The sequence below is a fragment of the Mixophyes fleayi genome, chromosome 2, assembly GCF_038048845.1.
Source record: "Mixophyes fleayi isolate aMixFle1 chromosome 2, aMixFle1.hap1, whole genome shotgun sequence".
Lineage (NCBI taxonomy): Eukaryota > Metazoa > Chordata > Amphibia > Anura > Limnodynastidae > Mixophyes > Mixophyes fleayi.
In genome coordinates, this window is record NC_134403.1 from 262,044,909 (window position 1) to 262,071,184 (window position 26,276).

The 26,276-nt window shown below is 41.6% G+C and overlaps 1 long non-coding RNA gene across 1 annotated transcript; it reads right to left on the bottom strand.

Moving 5' to 3' along the window:
* Positions 1-623: 623 nt before the first annotated feature.
* On the bottom strand, positions 624-25,883 carry LOC142140369 (uncharacterized). The gene is made up of 3 exons (XR_012688434.1): positions 25,700-25,883; positions 2,066-3,052; positions 624-1,146 (listed from the first exon to the last, which is right to left on the bottom strand). It is a non-coding gene; the product is annotated as an uncharacterized LOC142140369 (long non-coding RNA).
* Positions 25,884-26,276: the final 393 nt, after the last annotated feature.

A 26,276-nucleotide genomic window follows, 5' to 3' on the forward strand; every position in this document is an offset into this window, starting at 1 on the left:
CGAACTCATGACTCTACTGTTGGCAGCTGGATTGTTTAACCACTAAGACATAGTTCAGATTGAAACATACATACAACACAGCACAGGCAGTATTGGCAATCAAAAGTGTTATAAGCATAATTAAATGAACAATTGAACACACCTTCTTAGTGCAGACATGAAGGATCATGGTTGTTTTTATAAAAATTTAAATAAAAAAATCTATGCAAATGCACCTCAGAATAATTTGAAATCAGAATTAAACACAAACATATTTTAATCATTATAAAACAAAACAACAGATTTCCGTAACCAGCGTTACATAGACCGAGCATCAGATCTCGTCACCTGATACCACAGTGGGCTATACACCTGCATATTCTTGTCTCATTACAATCCACTATCAAAGACTGCTTCATGCACACTTGAAGTTGGTTAGGAGTCTATAGTGGAGTTAACTGTTGGGGATTTGATTAGTGGACTTTTATTTGTATTGATTATCTTTTCTCTTACTCTTTTATAGACACTTTAAAATTTTGTATTTGTAAGATATTTTGTGCCACAGTAACAGTGCATCTTTATTTTCATATGTAATGTGCATTTTAACGTGTGTGTTTTTTGTATTATAATATTTAACCCATTTTATTTTTTTGGGGGGTGGGTGTTGTGTAGCTTTTAAATATATAATCTAGATGATTCTTATGTGTTTTGGCACTTCCCCATGTTACATGTTTAACCAACAGATCCCCAGCCCTCCTGAAACTGGGGAGGCAGGCCACTTCAGGTTCCAGACTGATTTGCAAGGTAAAATCTTTTTCTAATATGGTTTATATCACACTTTTTAAATTTTCTAACATCCTAGAAATACAATTGTTGTTTGGTGATGAAAATAAAGGCATGTTTTATTTTCCACAACATAAACAAATGCATGCACCAGACAGTTTTGATTGAAAAAAAATGTTTACCTTTGAGATCTGCAATTGTTTTCTAATCAGGCTGTAAGGGCTGCCTCTGCCCCTGCTGAGATTTTCAGATGTGAGTTTTCTACCCATAGCACTTATAAAAATATTGTTGATGGTTGACTGTTAGAGCGTAGCTGTAAAAAGACCAAACTAAAGGCTTTCATTGATGTGCTAACAGGCCTTAGCTGGGACATGTCTGCTTCACCTGAAAAATATTCAGTAATCAACCATAGTCTGCGTTAATCATATATCTGATTGATTTTAAGGCACTGATTTGTCTATGTGTTCTAATGGAGACACCTTACATTATGTTTCATTTTGACGATAAGTGAGAAATAGACACCATTTTAGTAAAGAGCTAAATGTGTGTAATTATTCCCACAGACCTTATGACCCAGCTGTCAGCTGGAGCACAAAGGAGATGCGGCAAGGATCATTTCATGTAGGAGGATCAATACATGAAGGAGTTGCCTTTATAAGCATGTAAGTATCTATAGTTAACACTGTTAGTCCTTTTAGGTTATTGGGGGAGCTGCGTTAAGGCATCAGAAATTGTGGATTTTACAGCTGGAAAGTACAGGTGCGTACAAAGTACACACAGTCAAGTAATATTGTATTTCAAAATGGCCTAAGGTTGATCTGTTTTTCTATAATATTTTAAACAGATAAAGAAAACAGCCATTATGGGTTTCAGCATGACCTGCCTTGCAACACCTCTAACCATGGGATAAAACCAACATCCATGTGTTTGTATTTTTTTATAGATTGATCTTGTTAGAGCAGGTATATAGTCGCTATATTCTTGTATATTTAGTGTTTTATTGCTCTAATACAATGTATATTGAGATTATTTAGACAGAATAATTCATGAATTTATTCACAATCTAATTATTATGTTTATGTTTTTTCTCTTTTTCAATAATTATTGTTTGTTGAGAAACTTGAGCCTTTCCTCTCTTATATATATATACATATATACTTATTAATAGTGTTACTTATCATTCAATTGTTTATAAGTACCCATACACATTTTTATATGGACAATTTATAATCTGTGGTATCTCAAGGTATAGCTTTCTATATATGTGTATTTGGGCAGTAGAATAATTTTCAGCGTTATTTACCTTGTTAACCGTGATGATGGATTCTTCTAGCCGCAACTTAATCACGCTTCTAGTAAGCATGAATGGGAACCTTATGTGATTGATGGTCGAACATCATGTGACTAGTGGTTGGATTAATAGTGTATCTTGACCACATGACCGCAATAGATTATTTAAAAGTACTCTTCTTTGTAATTCAGTCATACCTCTGATGAAACATCTTGATAAGAGCCGAGAAATGCGTCAGCTTGTCAGCAAAGTCTCGTATAACTGAGGCACTCATTGTATGCCACAAAAAGAACACAGTCTATCACAGTAGACACAGATATGTGTACCAAACAAAGTCCAGGCAACTCGTTAGTGGCCTAAAGCCTATACAGAGTCTAATGAATGCTCAGAGTTTGTAAGTACTTTTAAATGCGGGTAGATCCTCACAGCCGCGGGCAGTGGATGATGTCCAGGTAAACCACAGAGAATAATGCAGGGTGGACTTATGTTTCAGAAGAGGTGCTGACTATTCAATTTCTTACCTCCCCTCGTTGGATTGGGGGGCACTTGTGTTGGAAATTGCTCTGTCCTCTTCAACAATGTGCAAATGATCAAAAGGGATTGCCGACGTACCAGCTGTTCAGCTTGTGTTCGCCTATCACTTGCTCTCGTTCTGACGTAACAGTATTGGTGTTTCGGCCGCGGGAGCTGTGAACTAATATTAGTAGTACACTGGCAAACTATAACGGCAGAATTCAGCATATAGCTGATGATGGATAGAATGAAATAGTGTATAAATGAACAGATTCTACTATGCGTTTCACCCGACAGGGCTTACTCAGGGATAGTGAATGACTGGAGTATTGATGAATCAGAGGAAAGTGATACCATTCTTTATAAAAGGTATAACCAATAAGGTTCCATTAAAGGACCGCCCTCACTTTAATAGATATAATGACTAGAGGGAAAGGTCCATGGTGGTTCAATGTCCTTCAGACACAGAAGTCATAAAACAGTAGCCTACCGAACAATAAAATATATTAATGTTTGCAAAACAAGCCTTTCATGTAGCCACATAAATAAATAAATACTTTTAAGAAAAGACAACATATAAATACATGGAAGATAAAAGTAAATAAAAATAAATATACATGCAAATAAAAATAAAAATAAACAAGTCAGCAGGAGGCCTACACATAATGATAAAAACTCACAAAAGGAAATATAGGATATTAATCAAAGAAAGGTGTGGAGATCGAAATCAACATTAAGGCCATTGGGCGAAAGAGTCTTTAAATGAAAAATCCATTTTGTCTCTTCTTGTGATATTTTCTTTATAAAATCACCGCCCTGCCAGGGTTTGTTCACTTTCCATATCCCCACAAATTTCAACTTGGATGGATCATGATCATGGAATTCAAGAAAATGTGCTGGAACACTATGAGTCTCTAGTCGATATTTGATGTTCCTTTGGTGTTCCACTACTCTAAGTCCTAATTTTCTGATTGTTTTACCTATATACTGTTTACCACAGGGGCACTCCAAAATATAGATAACCCCTTTGGTATCGCAAGTAATTTTACCTTTAATGTCATAGGTGGCATCCGTTATATTGGATTTGAAATGTTTAATGGATCTAGTAGCCTGACATTCACTGGTCTTACAGGCGAAACATCTATTACAATAATAGAAACCATTGTTTTCTTTTAACCAAGTATTTTTCTTTACCATTTCTTGTGGGGGTATTGTAGTATTAACTAATCGTCTCCTCAAATTATCCGCTTTTTGTAAACAAAGTGTGGTCTAGAGGGTAAAATATTTTTCAACTTTGCATCTTCAAGGAGAATATGCCAATGCTTTAAAAAAATTCCTTCAACCTTTCTAAAATCATTACTGTATTTGGTGATAAATAGCTCTTACTATCTTCCTTAGTTTTAAGTGTATTGTCTATTCCTTTTTTATTTGAACTTTCCAGAAAATGCTCTCTTCTGGTATTCCTGACTTGTATACAAGCTTTCTCTACTAAATCCTTATCATAATCTCTTTCAAGAAATCTCTGTATCAAAATAGGGGCTTATGATGATTACTGGATCTAGGGATATATGAATTACAATCCACAGGCTTTAGGAATGTTCTAGTTTTAAGTTGACCATCACTTACATAAATCTCCAAATCCAAGAATTCCACTATTTCTGTACTGGCATATGTGAAGTTGATATTGATTAAATTCTGGTTAATATAGGTGATGAACTCTATGAGTTCCTTCCTATCACCCTTCCATATACAGATGACATCATCTATATAACGTCGCCAGAAGTGGATTTTATCAAGAAAGGGTTTATTGTCCCAGATATACATTTCCTCCCAGTATGCCATGAACAGGTTTGCATAACTAGGCGCAAATTATGCGCCCATAGCAGTTCCGCGAACCTGTTCATAGCAAGTTCATTGCAGCAAATCGCCAGAGATAACCAGTGATTTTTAAGATCAGAGTAACAATCACAGTTTAATACATCTGGCGCCTTGTGGACTAAAATCGTGGGTGATCGCGATTTTAAAACACTGAAAAAAATCGGACCTTGACACATTTACTCCCTGGACCAGACAAAGAAGTTCCCTTTGGGTTACTAATGTACCCAGGTCTTACAATGCCCAAAACTCTGTGATGGAGTGGGCCCATATCTCTCCATACTGATTCTTCCTCTTATGGTGGAGTTTTCTGAATTTTCCTTTCCTCATTGGGCCTAAAAAAACAAAAGGACTGTCTAGATGTAGTAGGCATAATGTCACGCCAGAATAAAACTTGCCATGGCTCTGAAGTGCTGACACCTATCTTCAATTGGGATAGTAGTTCTGGATGACATACTAGCCACAGGTGGGTCTACTTTTGGCACCATGCTCCACTTCTAAGCCTAATCATCACTGAATGGATACATACGTTCTAACTTGATTAAGAGTAAAGCTTGGCCAATTTTGCCCATTCTTTATATATTATCTGCTGCACAACCTGATGTACAGGGAAACTCTACCTTTTTAATTATTGTCTTTAAAAAGGAATTATAAAACTCTGTGAGCTCTGTGTTCTTAAGCAGAATTTCCACATTTTTCAGATTAAACATTTTAGTTTAATCCCCCTGGATTTACCATTTGAGGAATGATCCAAATCAACTGGGAATTACATTCTGAATGCAAATAAGTCTTCCAAATCTATGCTTGGCTAAGACCTTGTTCTCTTTAAAACCTGTATGGCACATAAATCTTCTTTAGACACAAAAGCTTCTCTCATACTATAAATTCCTCATACTCCTCAGGGGCTGAGTTTTACTCTTGGGCTGAGAACTGCATGTTGTGCAAAAGACACCTTCAGCTTCATTCATTAGAGGCTTATTACAGGGTCCACAAACGTTATATATCTTGCTGTCCTTCTTTTCTACAGGCTCTACAAGAGTACTGACTGTACTTGACTGTAACAGCTCCCACTCAACACGGGATAAATTCTTAGAACATGAGGTCTTCACCTATAGCGAGCCGCCTTATCCAAAGAAGATAACCAGAGACAAGGCAAAAAGTCAAGCTGGGCAGTGAGCAAGGGAGGTCCAAAAACAAAATCAAGGGTCAAGACGGGCAGCAAACAGAGAATATCCAGGGACCGGCAAGGTCAGGCAACAGGTAATTAGCAGACAATACAGCAACGCAGCAGGCTCACGAATGCAGCAACAAACACTATAACCGGCAGGGAGGCTAAGCCCTGCCTGCTATTTAAAGTAATGAAAACAATCAGAATGCTCCCTGGAAGCAAACCCCAATGCAGGGTAATAGGTAATTGCCCGGCTGCATAACAACCATCCAGGACAGAAGAGATCATGTGAGCCACACTTGCTATAGGAAGTAGGGTCCCTGCTAGAACAGAGCGAGCCATCACAAGTAAGGCGGCAACACTGACATTACTAACAAATTAACAATTAAAAGCACACATAATGCAGCATCCCTAACTCAGGGTCTTAACTATGTCACGACAATAGTATTTAAGAGGCCACTGACCGGTATTGATGCAACTAGATTGAGAGGCGCGGAGTCTAACACATCCCCGGTATTCACTAGGGACCCCCGCATGGAGGAATGGGCTTGGCTGCGTGAGGTGTGCAGTTTGTGGTTCTCCCAACTAGTCACCAGTGCAGTGGAGTGTACACAGGAGAGCAGGTGGCGAATGCAAATAGTCGAGACGAAGTACACAAGGGTATAATGAAGAGAATAGTCAGTGAAGCTGAGGTCAGGAACTTGCTGGACACGAGGTACCGAATCACAAAGTCAAAGAATAGTCAGGAACGAGCCAAAAGGTCAACAATGGAAATAGTAACAGGAACAGGCAATAGGAACGCTGGAGACGGGAACACCGATACTCTGGCAAAGGTCTGAAGCTGTGAGGTTCCTAAAATAGAGGGAAGTGGTGCCTGATAGGGTGGTGACAATATGGAATTAAATGCAGCTGATAAAGCAGCAGAGCGAGGATAAAGCATCCCGTTGCCTAGCAACGGGACCCGGAGGCCACTTCCGGTATCGCACGCAGCGATACCGGAAGTGCATCCCATTGCCTAGCAACAGGACGCGAGTCGGCAGAAGGGCAGGAGTCTGTCCCCGGCACACATGCACAGTGCGGGGGACGGCGCATGACAGTACCTCCCTCCTTTCTGGTAATCTTTTTTTCTTTGAAGAACTGGGCCAAAAGACGGGCAGCATTGAAATCCTTTTTGTTGACCCAGGATCTTTCTTCAGTATCGTAGCCCTTCCAATGGACCAAAAACTGAGGTTTGCCTCGGAGAGTTCGCATCTTTAGAATGCGCTCCACTTCGAACTCATCCCTAGATGTGGTCTTGACAGGAGGGTGAGGAGATAATCTCTTGGAGAATTCATTGATAACAAGAGGTTTTATAAGGGAAATATGAAATGAGTTATGCACTCGGAGGGAAGGAGGAAGTCTGAGTTTGTAAGTAACCGCATTAAGAACTTAAATAACAGGGTAAAGTCCAATGTAAAAAGGTGCAAACTTCATGGATGGCACCTTGAGTCTCAGATTCTGAGTGGAGAGCCATTCCTTATCCCCAATATGGAGTACAGGGATGTTTCTCCGATGGCAATCTGCAAAGTGTTTGTAGCGGTCCAGAGAGTATTGTAGTTTGCTTTGCACCTGTGCCCAGATTAAAGAGAAATTGTGCACCACGTCTTGGGCTGCCGGTACCGTGGAGTCAGGCAAATCTGAGGCGGTAAGTAAAATCAGATGTCTTCCAAATAAGGTGAAAAAGGGAGACACGCCTGTGGATTCATTCAGGTGGTTTTTGTGAGAAAATTCTGCCCAAGGAAGTAACTTACTCCAAAAAAAATTGCTGTTCAGAACAAAAGCATTGGATATAGGACTCTAAATCCTGGTTGACCTGCTCAGTTTGACCATTAGATTAAAGTTAGATTGAACTTTAGATTGATTCCCAGAAGTTTGCAGAAGGCACTCCAAAAGCTGGAAACGAACTGTACCCTATGGTCGGAGATAATCTCCCGAGGGCAGCCATGTAGACAAAAGATGTGATGGATAAACAAAGATGTCATTTCTGAAGCTGAAGGTAGTCCCTTGAGGGGAACAAAGTGAGTGAATTTGGAGAATCGGGCAACAACTACCCATATGCAAGTGTGACCAAGGCTGCTAGGAAGGTCAGTAATAAAATCCATACTCATGCTAGACCAGGGATGTTCAGCAATGGGGAGAGGAAGCAGGAGAACATTTTTTTTAAAAAAAACGCAGGGTCTGAGAGTACCGGAGGAATCGTTTTGGGACAGGACAGCCCCTACGCCTAAAGAAGAGCCGTCAACCTCCAAAAAGAAGGGTTTATGAAGATCAGGTTGACTCAAGATAGCTGCTGAAGAAAAAGCTTTTTTAATAGCCTTGAAGGCCAGAATTGCTTCTATGGCCAGAACTTGACTTGACCTCCATTACGGGTAAGCGAGGTAATGGGAGTAATGAGGGTAGAGAATCCCTGAATAAATTGCCGGTAGTAATTCGTGAAGCCAATGAAGCTTTGAGTAGCTTTAAGGCCTACTGGCTGGGGCCAGTCCAGGATGGCTTTCACTTTGTCTGGATCCATTTGGAGACCAGATCCGGACACAATATATCCTAGAAAGGGCACCTGGGTTTGATGAAAGAGGCACTTCTCCATTTTACAATATAATTGATTCTCCCAGAGGACAAGCACCGGAGGAGTACTTCTTTGACGAGGGCATGGTGGGAAGATAGGCCCTGGGAAAATATTAGGATGTCATCTAAATAAACCACCACTGAATGATATAATAAATCTTGGACGACCTCGTTGACGAATTCTTGGAATACGGCTGGGGCATTTCATAGCCCAAAGGGCATAACGAGGTACACTTAATGACCGTCTCTGGTGTAGAACGCTGTCTTCCATTCGTCCCCTTGCTTAATCCTGATTAGGTTATAGGCGCCTCTGAGGTCCAATTTTGTGAAGATTTGAGCTCCACGAATCCGGTCGAATAGCTCAGGGATGAGGGGAAGAGGATACCGGTTTTTGATGGTGATGGCACTCAGCTCTTCTTAACAAAGAAAAACCCTGCGCCAGCAGGAGAAGATGATTTGCGAATAAAACCTTGTTTGATATTCTCAGAAACATCATCGGACATAGTATGCTCTTGCCTGGTACTAGGTCAATGGGACAGTCCCAAGGGCGATGAGTAGGAAGAGATTCATCGGCCACTTTGCTAAAGACATTGAGGAATTTGTCGCAGAGTTCTGGAGCAAAGGATCGTTGCATTCCCATACAATCAGTATTTTGTCTCAAAAGACACATTCTTTGTGTAATGTAAGAGATATTTAACTGGGAAGTGGACCCCAGTGTTGAATATATGGATTTTGACTCCTAAACAGGAAAACATTATTTTTTTAACAAGGTGGAATTATAATATATTTTTATTTTGCTATATTTTTTATGATTAATTTTGGTGATTTTATATTAGAATAAGAATAATAAAATATGTGTTTTTAATTAGAAGCTGGTTGGTGGTCAATAATATAATATAGAAAAAAGCGTCTCTTTCTTTTTGTTTGTTTCAATCATAAATGGCTATGCGTGATGATACATTTGCAGTTTCTTTCAGGCAGGTGGAATGTATTTTTGTGCACTTCTTACACAAAGGGTTATTGCTGTAATATCAATATAAACTTGTACTGTTTAGTTTAATGCAGTGTTTAGTTTAATGAAAGCATGTAGAGATATAAATATACATTTGTTTACAACATTACAACAATGTGTACTTAACGTATTATTATAACGTTCCCAGGTTCTCTATAGTCCTTTCTGCCAATTTTCAGCTTCTCTACATATGCATCATAAATGCTTTTGTATGGGCAGTTCAGTCTGCCACTTTTGACATTCACTCTGAGGTACATCTCAGTCATTTATTAAGAATAAGAGCTTTCAGGAAAATCCCATTACTAATGACAATGACTTACTTTGCTCTTGCATGTTCTGCAAATAGAGATCATTGAGGATGTTCCTCATCTGGAAAATTTTCAGTGTGTACTGACACCCCATTTCCTACAGAGCTCTGTTATCTCTATTTTACCAGCCATATGTATCTACCCTAAGGGGTATGTTTACTAAACTGCGGGTTTGAAAAAGTGGAGATGTTATCTATAGCAACCAATCAGATTCAAGCTGTCATTTTGTAGAATGTACTGAATAAATAGTAACTAGAATCTGATTGATTGCCATAGGCAACATCTCCACTTTTTCAAACCCGCAGTTTAGTAAATATACCCCTAAGTCTCCTTAGTCCATGTTTTCTGGTGCTGTGTGCACAATCATATGAAACATTGAACTATCTAGCATATCGTGTGATGATGATAAGTCTAAAAGAGCAGAGGTGCTGTAAAGGAGCTCCAATAAGTAATTTCTGGATGGCCAAGTTAGCCCTCTCCTTACTGACCCATTTTATCTCAGATGGTGGTAAAGTACATACCAAATCTGTGGGAGCCACATACAACACACAAGCTAGCAAAAACTCCACACCCAACAAAGTACAGATGTGACCATTACCCCAACAGAAGCCTTGACTCAAGTAACAGCCTCAGAGCCTGCAGACCAAGGGCCTGATTCATTAGCGGACTTATTCTGAACACAAATTGCGTAATGTAATATACGCACATGAGTGCAAGCAATGTACAGCCAAATTCATCAAGCAATGGATCTCCAGAAACGTACCAAGATAAATTCGGTCGGAAGTCGCCTACGCAATGTAAAAGGTGACATAGCAGACATTTGTGTATGATCGTGGAAACTATCTGCTGCGGGCAGCATGGACTACGGACTATAGAGTACTCTATGAAATGTCTGTATACAAATAGCTCAGTTCCGTTGACTTGCTTAGTGTTGAGATGACTTGAGTTTATTTTGTAATAATCAGATGACGAGGACGGCAGCTGTGTTTGTCCAGGGTTGCCAATATTGCCGTGGAATTAGACATGACCCCGAGCTGCTGCAAGTGTTATGTGTGGTATTACTAAACTTGCTACATTCATCAGAGTATTAATCAGATGTATCCTGAGGTAAACACTTACTTTGAGAACGTCCCAGTGGTGTCCGCCCATCGCACGACCCTTTTTCCTCCTAAAGACAAGCTTTCGTAAGTGGTCCTTGCGCTCATTTTTGCAAGTACTTTGCTTGCTTTTGCGTTCGTATCTCACTATTTTTTCGTATGTAGCTCCCAGTTCAAGGCATGAGCAGTATGGTTTTGTACACAATACGCACAAAATCGGCAGATACGTCCGCTAATCAATCAGGCTCCAAGTGTCCAAAACAACAATGGCAGAAGTCTTGAGTGCAATTATCAAGTGCCAGACAACTACTCACCGATACCTTCACCTCCAAAATTGAGGAGGTAAGAACAGTTAGAAATCCTGACTTTAGAAAAACAGATTTTGAAAACACACTCCAACAAAATAATAAATGGATTGCCAGAGAAAATGGAGAGCAGCGCTCTAGAGAGTTTCCTGAAAGCCTGTCTTCCCAAAATTCTGAGCACCTCAATACTTTCATCCCAGCTGGTAATTGAAAGGCCACATAGGGTGCCCATTCACCCAACCCTCTGTGTGCTGTAGCTAGACCATTGGTCTGGATACTTAATTTTGGAGATGCAATCCTCAGAGCCGCATGGAAGGCAAGCAACCTCAATCATAATGACATAATTTAATTTTACCCAGATTATTCACCAATTTTGCTAAATATAAAAAGCACATTTGTGGCAGATTCAGAACAAGGATATTATATATGATATGATCTACCCTTCAAGACTCAGAATACTACTAGTGTTCTTCTTTAATACACCGCAAGAGGCAGTCACAAAATCTTCTGGAAGGCAGTAGTTTAGAGGCTGGTGACAGAGACCTGCTAAACCCCAGAGACTACCTACAAGTAGACAATTACATAATCTTGCACCTTTTAGTAAGTAGTTAAGGGATTTAATCTCACCTAGTTGGGGGGGGAGTGTAAGGTGGGGTACATAGTTGGGTGATATAGCATTGCTTTAGTTGTGGCTTTTACCTATACAGGGATATATTTATGTTCATTGTTTGATATTTCCCTCCCCTCTCATTCCTAACCTTTTACTCTGGGGAGGATTGGGTTTGTGTCAAAAATGTTATAAGCTCTAGACAATGGCTAATAAGGTAAAATTGTATCATGGCATTTCAATTTCTCAAAAGATATGCACCAGAAATAATGAGAAGATAACATATTAGGATAAAGAGGCCCTGCATTGTTCCTAAAAATCTTTCTCTTTACTCTAATTGTGCGGGAAGTGTCTCTGTATTCATGAAAGAACCTTACCATATAAATTGTTCCAGACCCATTTGTCCCTAAATGGGTGCTGTGTTTCTTTATTGCCTCATTCACAGAACCCCATGTGTGTCCTTTTAGCCCTCCCCCCATGCCTGTTTCATGCCTAGATTCTTAAAACATGAATGTCTTGTGCAACAAGGGCTTCTGATGTACCGCTCATTTGAATTAAAAACTTTAATACAATCATTGACCACTGCTAGACAGACTGTCGTGTACTATGTTTAGGAACCAATAAGCCACAAGCTCACTTAAATCATTTATGGCAGACTTACAAATTGCAGATGTCTGGAGAGTTAGAAACAATGTGGATAGGACATTACTCCTTATATTCTGCATCTCATCAGACCTTTTTATAAATCCACCCAGCCCTAGTCTCCAAAGTTTTGAATAACTATGTAAGGAATACCACATACCTGCCTCAAGGTATATCTGATCACAGCCACCCTATAAATAGCTATTAATAGAAGATACCGGATATACCCCTTCTGGCTTAACATAGAAATGTTGAAATGTATACAACACACTGTCATGAGAAGATTTACCTGGGCATTCATTACATGTGGGTGCTAAAGGGTTAATCACAACAAAAGGACCACTATTGGCTAAAATCCTCACAATTATATTTCACACCATCTATCAAACACCCAGTTCTGCCATCAAGAGATGACACACTTTGGAAGTCTTCAGTTCAGTGACCAGCAACATCACCTTCTTTGAGGACCGCAGAGGAAAGCAGAGAATAAGATTGGGAGCAGCCATCTGGGGGCCGCATATGAAGGCTCACAGAGGGCCTATTTCCAACTGCTGCCTCAGTTACACCCTAACCTATCTCAAACTGCAATCCCATCCTATTTAATCAGTGTGAAGATACCAGGTTTTCTGGCCCAATTCTACCCACTTCACTCTGGCTGGCCACCCACGGGTGCCTTCCTATGCCAGGAAAGTCTACCTAGTACCTTCTAGGATACGTATAGTCACTCAGGCAAATGCAGTTATAAAGTAAAGCAATACATTTATTGTAATAAAAACATTCACTTGATTATAATGTACACACAGTAAATAAATGCCAGGCAGGTTTACCACATCATCTGTCCCTTACCCCACTAGCGTAAGGAGCTACAGTCACCTGGATGTCCTGACTTAAAGACCCATGGAGTTCTTCTCTTAGCTGTAGCTGTAGTCCCTTGGTAGAGAACGAAAACTGGAATTCAGCTACACTGCACCTTCCATGAATCAAATCTCAGAATGAATATTTTCTCCCCCCTGGAATGGCTCCTTATATCTAGGGTCTAATTTCCACAAAGCTTTCCCCTCTCTGGGCAAACCCCTGGGCCTCTCCTTGTTAAACATTAGTCAGTGTTGGACTAGGGGGTTGGAGAAGGGAGTGGAGATGAACTGTACTTCCACAGAAACTCCCCTGCTAGGTGGCATGTCTGGACTAGTCTTCTGAGAACAATGGACACTAATGTTTTCCCCCTCACCAGTATCTTGCAACCTGATCCCTACCCATAACCCCCCTGGCTTCATTTTAAGGGCAATGAATAACAACCTCACTGCTACATTATCAATATACAATACACAATATACATAGTTACAATGAGCTACAATGTCCCCTTATCCACATTTAATTAGACACTGCATTTGTACTCTGCTGGGCTGGGGAACAAAATCAAAGGCTATAAAAAAAAGTACATGCTATAATCCACATTTTGTGAGAAACGAGGGACAGGCTGTTTAGGGTGATATTAATACCTCATTTCATCACAATCAGAGATACCGGAAGCCAAACAATGTTCTGCACATTGTAAAACACCAAGGTTATCTGACACTTGAAAGGGCAAACACCCAGAATGCATATATATTATTCTCCTTATTATCCTGATTAGGCCATAATCATGATAGGCACAATCACTGAAAACTTGAAATCACGTTGTGAGGATACACACCCCTGCAAAGGGACTCATAACACTTTCACATTGCCGCTCCTGCAATATCTTGTGTATATGAACCCGGGATATTGCCGGGGGACAGAACCTCCCACCTTGGCCAATTACTGGGTTCGACCAGGTTCACACTGAACCTGGGTCTGCCCAGGTCTCCATGGCAAAAACCCGGGTCTCACTGTTCAGACTGGAGGCTACCCAGCTCAGACTCAGGAATAACCCTACAAAAGACCGGGGTCTAATTCCCAGGTCATCTGACACGGGAATTCACACTCAGCCTTGACCCAGGACGTCGGGGCTTGTCCCACAATACCTCAGGCTTTTGAGGCAACGTGAATGGGTTAATTAGACTGAAGGAAGCCAATAGGCAATTCACTCTCTGGGAAGGCATGCCTGTCTGTTAATTAAAGAGAAAAAAAAAATAAGATAATAAACAATGTCCTATTCCAAAGGGCACTTAACTAAAACTGAGTATGGCTCTGGATGGGGGGCATAATGGGAGAGAAGTTATTTTCAATAAGTTCAGAATTAAAGTGCCCTGGCTCCAGTTCCACCTACTATACCCTATTGTCACACTGTTTCCCAATGGCAGGAAAGAGAAACACAAAAAGGTAACAAGCTATTGAAGGCAATGGCAAAAGCAACTACAAACAACACTAATGAGAAGAAACAACAATGGGATGCAGCGAGACAAACTTAAATATTAAGTGGTTAAAAGTTTCCACGGACAGGAAGGTTAGGGGTAAGCCACATGGTAACATTGAACATGGGTAGAAAGCAGGATGATTGCCTGCATTATTGTGTAGGCAGGTAGATAGAATTACATCCATCATTGCCATTATAGATTCTCAGTGAGAACTACTAACATCAATAGATTTTAGGACATTTATGTCCAAGTATACAGTCCCACAAGTAGAGTGTGCCCAGGTTCTAGTGTGGGATCTCTCTCAACCTGTGGTCAAAGTGGAAATTTTGAAAAGGCAATATGGAAATTTAGAAGTGGGGTATGAAAAATGTAATGGGAATGTAAATGAATGGAATTTGATAGGTTCAAAATGAAGGCAATGGTAGAAGTGGCGGTATGGCATAACACCGTATACATCCACACTTTGGCAACTGCTCTCAATGTTAACTTTTCCAAAGATATCAAATAAAGTACAGATTTTCTAGATGCCCCTATTCAGTTAGAGGATGAAATATATGCTATAAAGCAATGCACCCATAGCTAAGGACCAGGGCTTGAAGGACTCCCAATATGTTTATATAAAAAAATACAGCAAGGCACTAGCAACCTCAGCTCCTAGATTATTACAATGCAGCTTGGGAGATGGATACTTTCTCTACCTATTATCATTATTATTATTATTATTATTATTATTTTTAAAAAAGAGGGCAAAGATCCTAAAGTATACCAGTCATAGTGAAAAAATTCATTGATAAATGAAATGCCAAGGTACTAAAATTCAATCACATTTCAAAAGGTTGTTACTGCAAAAATTCACAAAGACTGAATTCATGCCAGGTAAAATACCTCTATCAACATTTGCAAGTTCCAGACATATAGTCAGATCCAGTAACAGACATACTAATGTGCTTAGCTCTAGTGAGGGTCTTGTGAGTGTGCTACAACATGGCATCCTCCACTTAGTAAACTAGAAATAATAATAACTGTTTGTTCCAGTGGAATTCTTTGTGTCCTCCTATAATGTCTTGTAGATAGATGTCTGGGGTGCTGCTCCTGATCCAGTTTTTTTGTCAGGGATGGGGAGTGGGGTTGTGGATGTGAAAACAGGTTGAAAAGAGCTGAGAACGCAGTTGATGGTTAAAGCAAGTAGCAAAATTATAAATGTTTCAGAAGAGGATAAATATTGTTTCTGAACTGGAAATGATGTCAAGAAGATGTAACAACAATAATATAGTGTTACATATACAGATTGGTGAAAATATATGGACAAAAGTGATCAACAATATATGATACATAAATGCAATATATAAAAAATGTTTGGATTACAATAATTATTTAACTGTGTAATAACACCATTACCCCTACAATCAATGGTAAATATACACAGTACATATATGTACTTTGGTAGGAATGAGCTGTTATACAGTAGTATTTTCCATACCACAATTTATAACGCATAACAGTGCACCTAGTTTAAAGGTAAACATGTGGAGGACAAATGTGTGATTTAAACTTACATGTTTTGTAATGGCTTAGAGGGATCCACAGCTAACAGCTAACAGCAAGCTGACAGGGTGTCTCTGCAGTGAGAACAATCCAACAGAAAACCTGCAAAGAGGCAGGTGTGAGTGTCACCTGTCCATCAAGCTACGGCTGTGGGAGTAGTTTAAAGTATTTAAACTTGTCTTTTTCATTTGCACTGCAATGTACCACCTGGTCCGGCTCTGCAGAAAATGTTGCCAGCTGATGACTTAAAAGCGTATCTGGTGTCCTTTGAGTTGCAAAAAGTGCAAATTGGCCTCCTGAACTTTGGGCCGATTGCCTGACGCCATATCTAACTGGTGAAGCTCAGCAATCTTATATGGATCTGGATAAGGCTATTGGCTCGCACCAGGGATTTGGGGCCAGGCCAAGCCCAATACTTTCATGAGTGGCGCTATGATCTAGAAAAAGTCGTCAAAGCACAATTGTCTGAGCTTTCCAAGATTGTTAAAAAGTGTCTGCAACCAGAGTTGAATTCGCCTTCACAGAAAATTTAAATTTTGGCAATAGATCACTGCAACCGAGGCCTAAGCCACAGTCTGCAAAGATAGGTGCAGTAGTCGGACCAACAGACTTATGAAGAACTTGCCACAGTGGTTGAGAGGTTTGTTGCTTTACAGCAAATGACCAAAGCATCTGCATTCGTGCCAAAACTGATGCCACGTCAAAAGTCAGACTTGACGATTGTTGCCACATGGCCCAAAGGTAAAACTGCTATTGACAGAAGGCTGGTTGAAAAGGTGTCAAATTCTGAGTGTTTTGAATATGGGAAGCCAGGCCACTTCCGGGCCTAACTACTTGAACCCCTGGACAGTTCTGTTGCTAAAGAGCTAGTGTTGACTTTTACATGTTTAAGAATTCCCAAGGAAATTCTCACAGACCAGGGTACCTGTAAAAGGACCTGTGGTATCGCCTCACATGCGCACGCTATCCTCTTATTCTGTTCCCAAATACACTTGTTATAAAACTTTTATGCACTTTTCCTTACACAGTGTTGCCTTACTCAGTCTTTTGACCACACTAAATAACACAAGCGTTACAGAATTATTTATCCAATAACCACTGTATCTCAGCAGTACTTCACAGTATATATTCATTATAAATAACCAATACTCACAACATATGTATGTATTTAAATCAAAGTATTTTACTGTTAACACAGAAAAGCTTGTATTCACAGTTCACACATATATCATAACGTTGTTCAACATAACATAGTATATCAATATAACATTAACCCTAGGTTCATCACCTTTTTCCGTACACTATCCTTGCTTTACATATATAATCAGTATTTATAATATTGCTTTAACCATCACAGATATCAGATTATTGCTACATGGTTATATGTATATAAATAGTTAAATCGACATTACAACACACATATAGCTTTATAGATATATATTATCAATAATACTTATCAAGTCCTTGTATCCTGGATCCAATTCTTTATCTGCAATGTAGGGAACGTTCCTGTGGTATAGAATCCTTTCCTGTAGCTTAGTATATGTTTTCTGTAGTATAATGTATTCCTAATGTAGTGTAATATAGATATAGATCCTTTGCTGTAATATAATTATTTTCTGTAGTGTAGTGGAAAGTATCATTTCTGTAGTGTAGTGTAATCCTAATAGTATACTGTCTTTCCTTTAGTGCGATATATATATATATATATGTATATATATATATATATATAAATATATATATATATATATATATATATATATATCTTCTGTAGTGTAGTGTGTCCCTATTAGTGTAGTGTTCCTAGTGTATTTTCTGTAGTGTAGTGTAGTGCTTGTTGTCCAGGGGCAGGCAGGCAGCAAGAGAGAGGGGGAGTCCCAGGTCTGGACTTTTATAGTCCAGACCTGGAAACTCCCAGCCTCCCCAGCAGCAGCCTGTGTGTCCAGGGGTGATGACATCATCACTCCTGGCGATTCTCCCCACCATGTATGTGCCGACTCGCGCATGCGCAGTTGCACCCGGTACGTGCGTGCGCGCCCACGTAACCCATAAGTGCACGTGCGAGCCATGCCCGCGCACGCCTGGAGCCCGCGGCTCCCCTTCACAGTACCCCATTGATGTCCAACTTGATAAAGGACATGTGTCAGCTGATAGGTGTGATAGCTCTTCACAGCTGCATTTACCATTAACAAAAGGACGGCTTGGTGGATCGCTTTAAGCGCACATTAAAGCACATGATGAGGAAAGCAGTGACGCAAGAGAAAAAAGATTAGGACACTCTTATCCCCTATCTGTTGTTTGCTATCCGTGAGGTATCTAAAGTCTAATCAGGGTTTAGTCCTTTTCAGTTATTGAAACAGCCAAGCGGTATTTACGATATGTTGAGAGAAGGGTGGGAGCAGCAAGGGCCCAGAGAGCCAAACCTGGTATAATTTGAAGTCCAAATGTATCCGAGGTAGGGAGAGATATGGAGATATGGCCCATTGTACAACATGTAAAAGTTATGATAAAACTGCTGTAGTTAGATCCTTCAATCCTGGGGACATAGCCCTGGTCCTGGTCCCAACCCAGGAAAGCAAACTTTCTGCCCACTGGAAAGGTCAGTATGAAGTCCTAGAGGCTGTTGGTCCTATCAATTACAGGGTGCGTCAAATGGGAAGGAGAAGGGAGAAACAAATATACTACGTCAATCTCCTTAAACCTTGGTATGATGAGGAACCCTCTCCTCAGGTAGTGAGTACTGTCATTGAAAAGTCTGAAGTTCCCATAGAGCCAGTTCTATCTGTTAGGCAAAAACAGCAGGCTGAGGAAATGATATGCTGGAACAGGGATGTCTCCTCTCCAATTCCTGAGTGCACTACTTTAATTAAACACGAAATTGTAACTCCGCTGGGAGTTGTCGTCAGTGTCGGACTGGGGCATGAAGGGCCCACCGGGGGATAGCAATGCTAGGGGCCCACCAGAGGGGGTGTGGCCAGCCATCATAGAGGCGAAACCAGACACTAGAGGGGGAGTGGCCAGCCCACAAATGATTGCTAGCACCATAGTATAGTATATAAAGAATGCAGTGTGTATATAAAGAGTACACAGTCTTGACCTGCCCTTTAGATTGGGCAGAACAGTCACCAAAAATCAGGATTGTCCCACTAGAATCAGAACATTTGACAGACTGTCCTACCTGTTCAGTGGCGCATGCAGGGGGAGTTTCTGAGTCTCTAGAAACCCCCCCTGTGCTAACTAAGTGGCCACTGTCCTAAACAGCAGCCACGGCGCTGTCAAAGAAGCGTCCGCGGCGGTGCTGTATTGTATACAGCACCGCCGCAGATGCTTCTTAGACATCGCCGTGGCTGCTGTTTAGGACAGCGCTGGCGAAAGCAGCTCTCTCTATGGTTTTTTTGTTTTTGTTTGGGTCGGCGGGGAGAAACCCCGACCCCCGACAATCCTCCGTGCGCCCCTGCTGTTCTTGTCACCACCTGTGGCTGCTGGTTTCTTTAGTTGCGGCTTGTCTGGATCCTGGAATGTTGGGGGCCCTATTTGGGAAAAAAAATGGGTACATTTAGAAAATTCCAACCAGCCCCAGCATTAAATCAATCGGACCCACGATTAATACTTAGGCCTTCCTTCAGCCCCAACATTAAAATAATAGTATTCTCATTTAATAAATAAACCTATCTCTCTCCTCCAAACAAGCCCAGCAATAAATTAATAGCATTTACATATAATAAATATACCTATTTCCTGCAACCGTCACTGCCATTAAATAATTCATATTCACATTTAATAAATAGACCTCATGCTCCTCAAACTCAGCCCCACATTCAATTAATAGCCCCAAAACCACCCCATCTTAAATTATTAGTCCCCACTATAAAATTAAATTGCCCCAATATCACCCCACAAACAAAATAGCACCCATTAGTTAGCCACCACATACCTCACACACTTTACATTGCCACAAGCCCGCTGTGCTATCACACACACATTACTGTGCCCCTTCATCACCATGCTGTGCCTCCATATGATCACACTGCGCCCTCCATGTTGCTTTTGCTTCCCCTTCTCCTGGCCCCCCTTTATCACACTCTGCCATGCTGCTATGGCCCCTTCACACTCTGCCATGCTACCTTGGCCCGTTCCCCTCTTTCTTGTCTGCTGCCTTGGCCCCCCTTCTCCCTCTTTCATGCCTGCTGCCTTGGCCCCCCTTCTCCCTCTTTAATGCCATGCTGCCTTGGCCCCCCTTCTCCCTCTTTAATGCCATGCTGCCTTGGCCCCCATTCTCCCTCTTTCATGCCTGCTGCCTTGGCCCTCCTTCTCCCTCTTTCATGCCTGCTGCCTTGGCCCCCCTTCTCCCTCTTTCAAACCTGCTGCCTTGGCCCCCCTTCTCCCTCTTTCAAACCTGCTGCCTTGGCCCCCCTTCTCCCTCTTTCATGCCATGCTGCTTTGGTCCCCCTTCACACTCTGCCATACTGCCTTGGCCCTTCTCCCTCTTTTATGCCTGCTGCCTTGGCCTCCTTTCTCCCTCTTTCATGTCTGCTGCCTTGACTCCCCTTCTCCCTCTTTCATGCCATGCTGCCTTGGCCCCCCTTCTCCCTCTTTCATGCATGCTGCCTTGGCCCCCCTTCTCCCTCTTTCAAGGGGGTATTGGCAAGTTAACCTTACTTCCTCAACCAATCCAAAGGCTGCATTTTTCACTCCTGATGTTCTCTTCTAGTATATGGTTCTACCCTTTGGGTTGCATGGCATATCGGACACCTTTCAAAGGGTCATGGATAAATCGCTAAGACCCCATACAGCCTATGCAGCTGCTTATTTAGATGACATAGTGATTTATACTCCATCTTTCAAGCCTGCTGCCTTGGCTCCCCTTCTCACTCTTTCATGCCATGCTGCCTTGGTCCCCTTTCTCCCTCTTTCATGCCTGCTGCCTTGGCCCCCCTTCTCCCTCTTCCATGTCTGCTGCCTTGGCCCCTCTTCTCCCTCTTTCATGCCATGCTGCCTTGGCCCCCCCTTCACACTTTGCCATAATGCTTTGGTCCCCCTTCACACTCTGCCATGCTGCCTTGGCCCCCCTTCTCCCTCTTTCAAGCCTGCTGCCTTGGCCCCCCTTCTCCCTCTTTCAAGGGGGTATTGGCAAGTTAACCTTACTTCCTCAACCAATCCAAAGGCTGCATTTTCCACCCCTGATGTTCTCTTCTAGTATAAGGTTCTACCCTTTGGGTTGCATGGCATATCAGACACCTTTCAAAGGGTCATGGATAAATCGCTAAGACCCCATACAGCCTATGCAGCTGCTTAGTTAGATGACATAGTGATTTATACCCCAGACTGAAAGTCAAAGCTGTCTTAGCTTCATTGAGATCCGCAGGCTTCATCATCATTTATTTATATAGCGCCAGCATATTCCGTAGCGCTTTACAATTGAGAGCATGCAGTAATAAAACAATACTGGGTAATACAGAGATGTAAGAGGGCCCTGTTCGAAAGCTTACAATCTATGGGCCAATGGTTTGATACACAAGAGTATTTGCTTGGCAGTTAATCTAGAAAAATGTGCCATAACAATGAGAGAAGCCAAATATCTGGGGTACATTTGTCAGACAAGGTCAAGTGAAACCCCAACTATACAAGGTGGAAGCATTTAAAAACTTGCGAAGGCCAGAAAAGAAATCACAGTTACGAACCTTCCTAGGCTTTGTTGGTTACTACAGAAGAACCATAAGCCATTTTGCCACTAGAGATGTTCCACTTACAGACATGCTTAAGAAAAAAGTTGTCCAGATCAGTTAGCCTGGTCTGACTCTGCAGAGGCTGCTTGGTTATATCGTCGCTTAGCCCTCTGTTCTTCTCCAGTACTACAAGCACCTGACTTCACCCGGAGTTTCTTCCTCCAAACTGATGCCTCCGGTGCTGGCTTAGGTGCAGTCTTGTCACAGGAATAGGATGGAATAGAGAATCCAGTTCTGTATCTGAGTCAGAAGTTACTTGCAAGGGAGTTTCACCTATCCATTAAAGCTAGGGCTGTGGAAGGAGTTTAAAGTATTTAAATTTGTCTTTTTCATATGTACAGGATGACCGATGTCAGATAGTGGCCAGTGCCTAGGGAGCTGGTCTCTGTTAATCTAGCATTATGGTCACGAGAAAGATCGTGCAACTTTATGTTGTCAATTACCTTGACATCCTGAAAATAAAGAGCAAAGTAAAAAGCAAAAAGCTGTTTGTGTGTACATGTCCAGGAGGATGCTCGTGCCACAATATATACACATTTCATGGCCTTAAGTATGTGGACACTGAACATGACATCCATATGTGCTTGTTGAATATCTAATTCCAAAACCATGGTTATTAATATGGAGTTGGTTCCCCCTTTGCTGCTATAACAGCCTACACTCTTCTGGAAAGTCTCTGCACTAGATTTTGGACCATGGCTGTGGGGAATCTATTCAGCCACAAGACTATTAGTGAGGTCGACCACTGATATTGGTTGATAAGGCCTGGCCTGCAGTTGGTGTTGCAGTTCATCCCAAAGGTGTTCAATGAAGTTGACGTCAGGGCTCAATTCTTCAAACTTGCCATGCGAAAACAGTGCCTTCCCCAAAGAGATTTCAAAAATTTAGAAGCACACAATTCTCTAGAATATTATTGCATGCTGTATTATTAAGTATTCATTTCAATGAAGCAAAGTGACCCAGGCCAAACCATGAAAAACAGCCCAGACCATTAGTGCTCCTCCAGCAAACTTTACAGTTGGCAGTATGCATCCAAGTATCTGGCAAACCCAGATTCATATCATCAGACTGCTAGATAGTGAAGAAAATTCCAGAGAATGTATTTCCACTGCTCCGATGGCGGTGTGCTTTACACCGAACTAGTCGACTATTATCTTTGTATAAAGTGTTACTGACCTCAACCCAGACAGGTGAGCCCCCACCCCACAACCCGAACAAGACCCCAATAATGTTAGGAGAACTTGATTGTGTGATTGGAGGAAGGGATGTTGTGAGTAACCAATAAAAGTAACAGTATTCCCAGGGCCTGATCAAGGGTTTTGGCCACCCTAGGCTAATACGGCTGCAGCACCCCCCCCCACCCCCCCTCCCGAATAAATAGGTGTATAGGAACACTCTTGAGTATGAATGTTCAGGTGTATACTCCAGCATAATGCAAAATTTTAACAAACCCTGAATGATTAGGCCCTTTAGTTAAAACAAAACACTCCATTATGGCCAGCAAAAAATAACCCCATTGTAAAGGCATATATAAGCAATATCTGAATATTTGTGGTCAATCCAATACAAACCACTACCAGCCCCATCTCACTAATATTTAGTATTCTAGTGATTGCTGAGACCACAGAGAGCATCCATGTAACCGCCACCAATCATGAGATTATGCCCCCCAAAGCTGCTCTATTTTTTAAATACCCCCTGAAGCCATTTTCCTTAACCCCCACTGTAGCCATTTTCCTTAACCCCCCTCTGCAGCCATTTTCTTTAACCTTCCCTGCAGCCATTTGTTTTAACACCCCCTGCAGCCATTTTCCTTACCTCCCACCCTGCATCCATCCCCCCTGCAGCCATTTTCCTTACCTCCACTCTGTAGTAACCCCCGTCACATCAAACCCCCCCCCAGTCACATATATCAGCCCCCCTCCTCTGCCCTCCTTCACACATATCAACCTCTCTCCCTCCCTATAGATTTGTATGAAAGGCCCCCCTCTCTCCCACCTATAAAATTGTATGACAGCCCCCCTCTACCACCCTATAGATTTGTATGGCAGCCCCCCCCCCCTCTCCCTCCCTATAGATTTGTATGGCAGCCCCCCTTCCTTCCTATAAATTTGTATCGGAGTCCCCTCCCTCTCCCTCCCTATAGATATGCATGGCAGTCCCCCTCTCTCCCTCATTATAGATATGCATGGCAGTCCCCCCCGCTCTCCCTCCCTATAGATATGCATGGCAGTCCCCCCTCTCCCTCCCTATAGATATGCATGGCAGTCCCTCCCTCTCCCTCCCTATAGATATGCATGGCAGTCCCCCCTTCACTTACCTGTAGTTGTGCTGGCCAGCGTTGATCCTCGCTCCTCAGATCAGCAGACAGGAAGTGAAGATTTCATGCTTCCTGTCAGCTGCACAGCAACAAGCAGCCTAGCGATTGGCTGCCTGTTGCTGACTACTGACCACCATTGCCTTGGATCGTCGCCACCTCCACCACCCCCCCAGCGGCGATCCCCCCGCAATTAACCCCCTCCCCCACCCAGAAAAAAAAAAAAAATGAATGAAAAATAAATAAATACTTGCAGCGCTGCGCTCCCCCGAGACCCAGCGCCCCAGGCTACAGCCTGATCAGCCTAGCGGTTGATCAGGCCCTGAGTATTTCATATAGTACTGAACAGAATTACAATCTATGCTTACACAGTTATTTCTCCCTTATAGGTTAATAAACATGATAAAACTTATAAACAAATAAAAAATGTGATAATTACAAAGGTAATTATCCTATCCTTATTATGTCTAATAATGATTACTCTTTATGTCAATAAAAATATCACTAACACTTGTATAATTAATCGAAAGAAAAATAAATAGATCCTATGACACTGAGGAAGGCCTTTAGGCATCGATTTAACACCAGCTCCATCTACTACTCTGACAGTTGCTGTCTCTCAATATGGCTAAAATCTAGTTTGCATAGTAGGATTTCACTAATAGAAGAGATTCTTGGTGATTACTTGGTGGTCCCAATGACCCCTATGTTCCAGATAATGCAGAGTGTTGTCATAGGTCCTTGCTTTAGGTCTCTGGTAGCTGTAACCCTCTCTGTCCTCAGGTGATCATGGTCACTGTCCCTAAAACTACACTACCCTCTATCTGGCTAACTACACTATTTTTCTTCTACTTCTTTTCAAACAAATAACCTTTTTACATTCGAAATTTCTGATAACATATAAACATGCCAAAAAAAAATAATAATCATTTTTTTTTTATATTTTTAAGAATACATGGGCAGGGGGATGTCAACTGTGGCGAGGTTTTTTGTTTTCGTCAGCTGGAAAAAAAAAGATTTAGAATCGCACTCTTAGGGGGGTATTCAATTGTTCCTCCGGGCGCCGCCGGAACGAGCGCGTTAAAACTATTACCGTTTATACGGTAATTACTCGCTCAATTTCAGCTCGCAGCTCCCTGAGCAGCGAGCTGAAATTGAGCGAGTAAATTACCGTATGAACGGTAATTATGCGCAATATCACCGTATAAACGGTAATAGTTTTAACTCACTCGTTCCAGCAGCGCCCGGAGCAACAATTGAATACCCCCCTTAATATACTTTCAAAACATATCTTAGCTCTATGGGTGTTCTTTGTTCACACATTATCCAAGCTCAGCAGAGTTCAGAAGTGGTACATTATGTGAAACAACCCAGAGGAGTACTAGTTTTTGGAGACACATACAGATATATTGAGGGGGGAGGGAGGTGATTGCTTGGCAACAAACACTTATTAGGCCCATGATGTCAAACACCTGCGGAATGGAAAACGTTGCCTAGGACTAGGGATAGTCACATTTGGGAAAGAAAGACTTTCTGAAGACTACACTTTTATGCTGCAAAACAAAATAATTTATAACATCAATATATTTACATTCTTCTCCGGGGACCTGGCCTTGGCTCCCTGCCTCCTCATGGGATTCTTCGTAGCTTGGGAAACTCCAGAGTTTGGGGAACTGGAAATAATTGATATCTTCGTCCTCCTCATGGGCCTCCTTCTGTTCCTCCTCCCTGGGCTACTCCTGTGCCTCCTGCTGATTCTGCAATGCTGATGTAGGCGTTCTGTTGGAAGAAATAAGACAAATTAGTTTATTTCAAAGGTTATCTCTATTTCACACATAGGGGGGTATTCAATTGTTAGCGTTAACGCTAACAAACGAGCGCTCAAAAAATCTTACCGTTAATACGGTAATTACTCGCGGAATTTCAGCTCGCAGCCCCCTGAGCGGCGAGCTGAAATTCTGCGAGTAAACTACCGTATTAACGCTTTTCGCGCGCAATATTACCGTATAAACGGTAATATTTTTTGAGCGCTCGTTTTTCAGCGTTATCGCTGACAATTGAATACCCCCCATAGAGACATCCAGATAATGTTAGATTGCGATGTGAAATATCTATAGCACACGTGGACCATCATTGGCCTAATAAACACACCTCTACACGACTTTCAT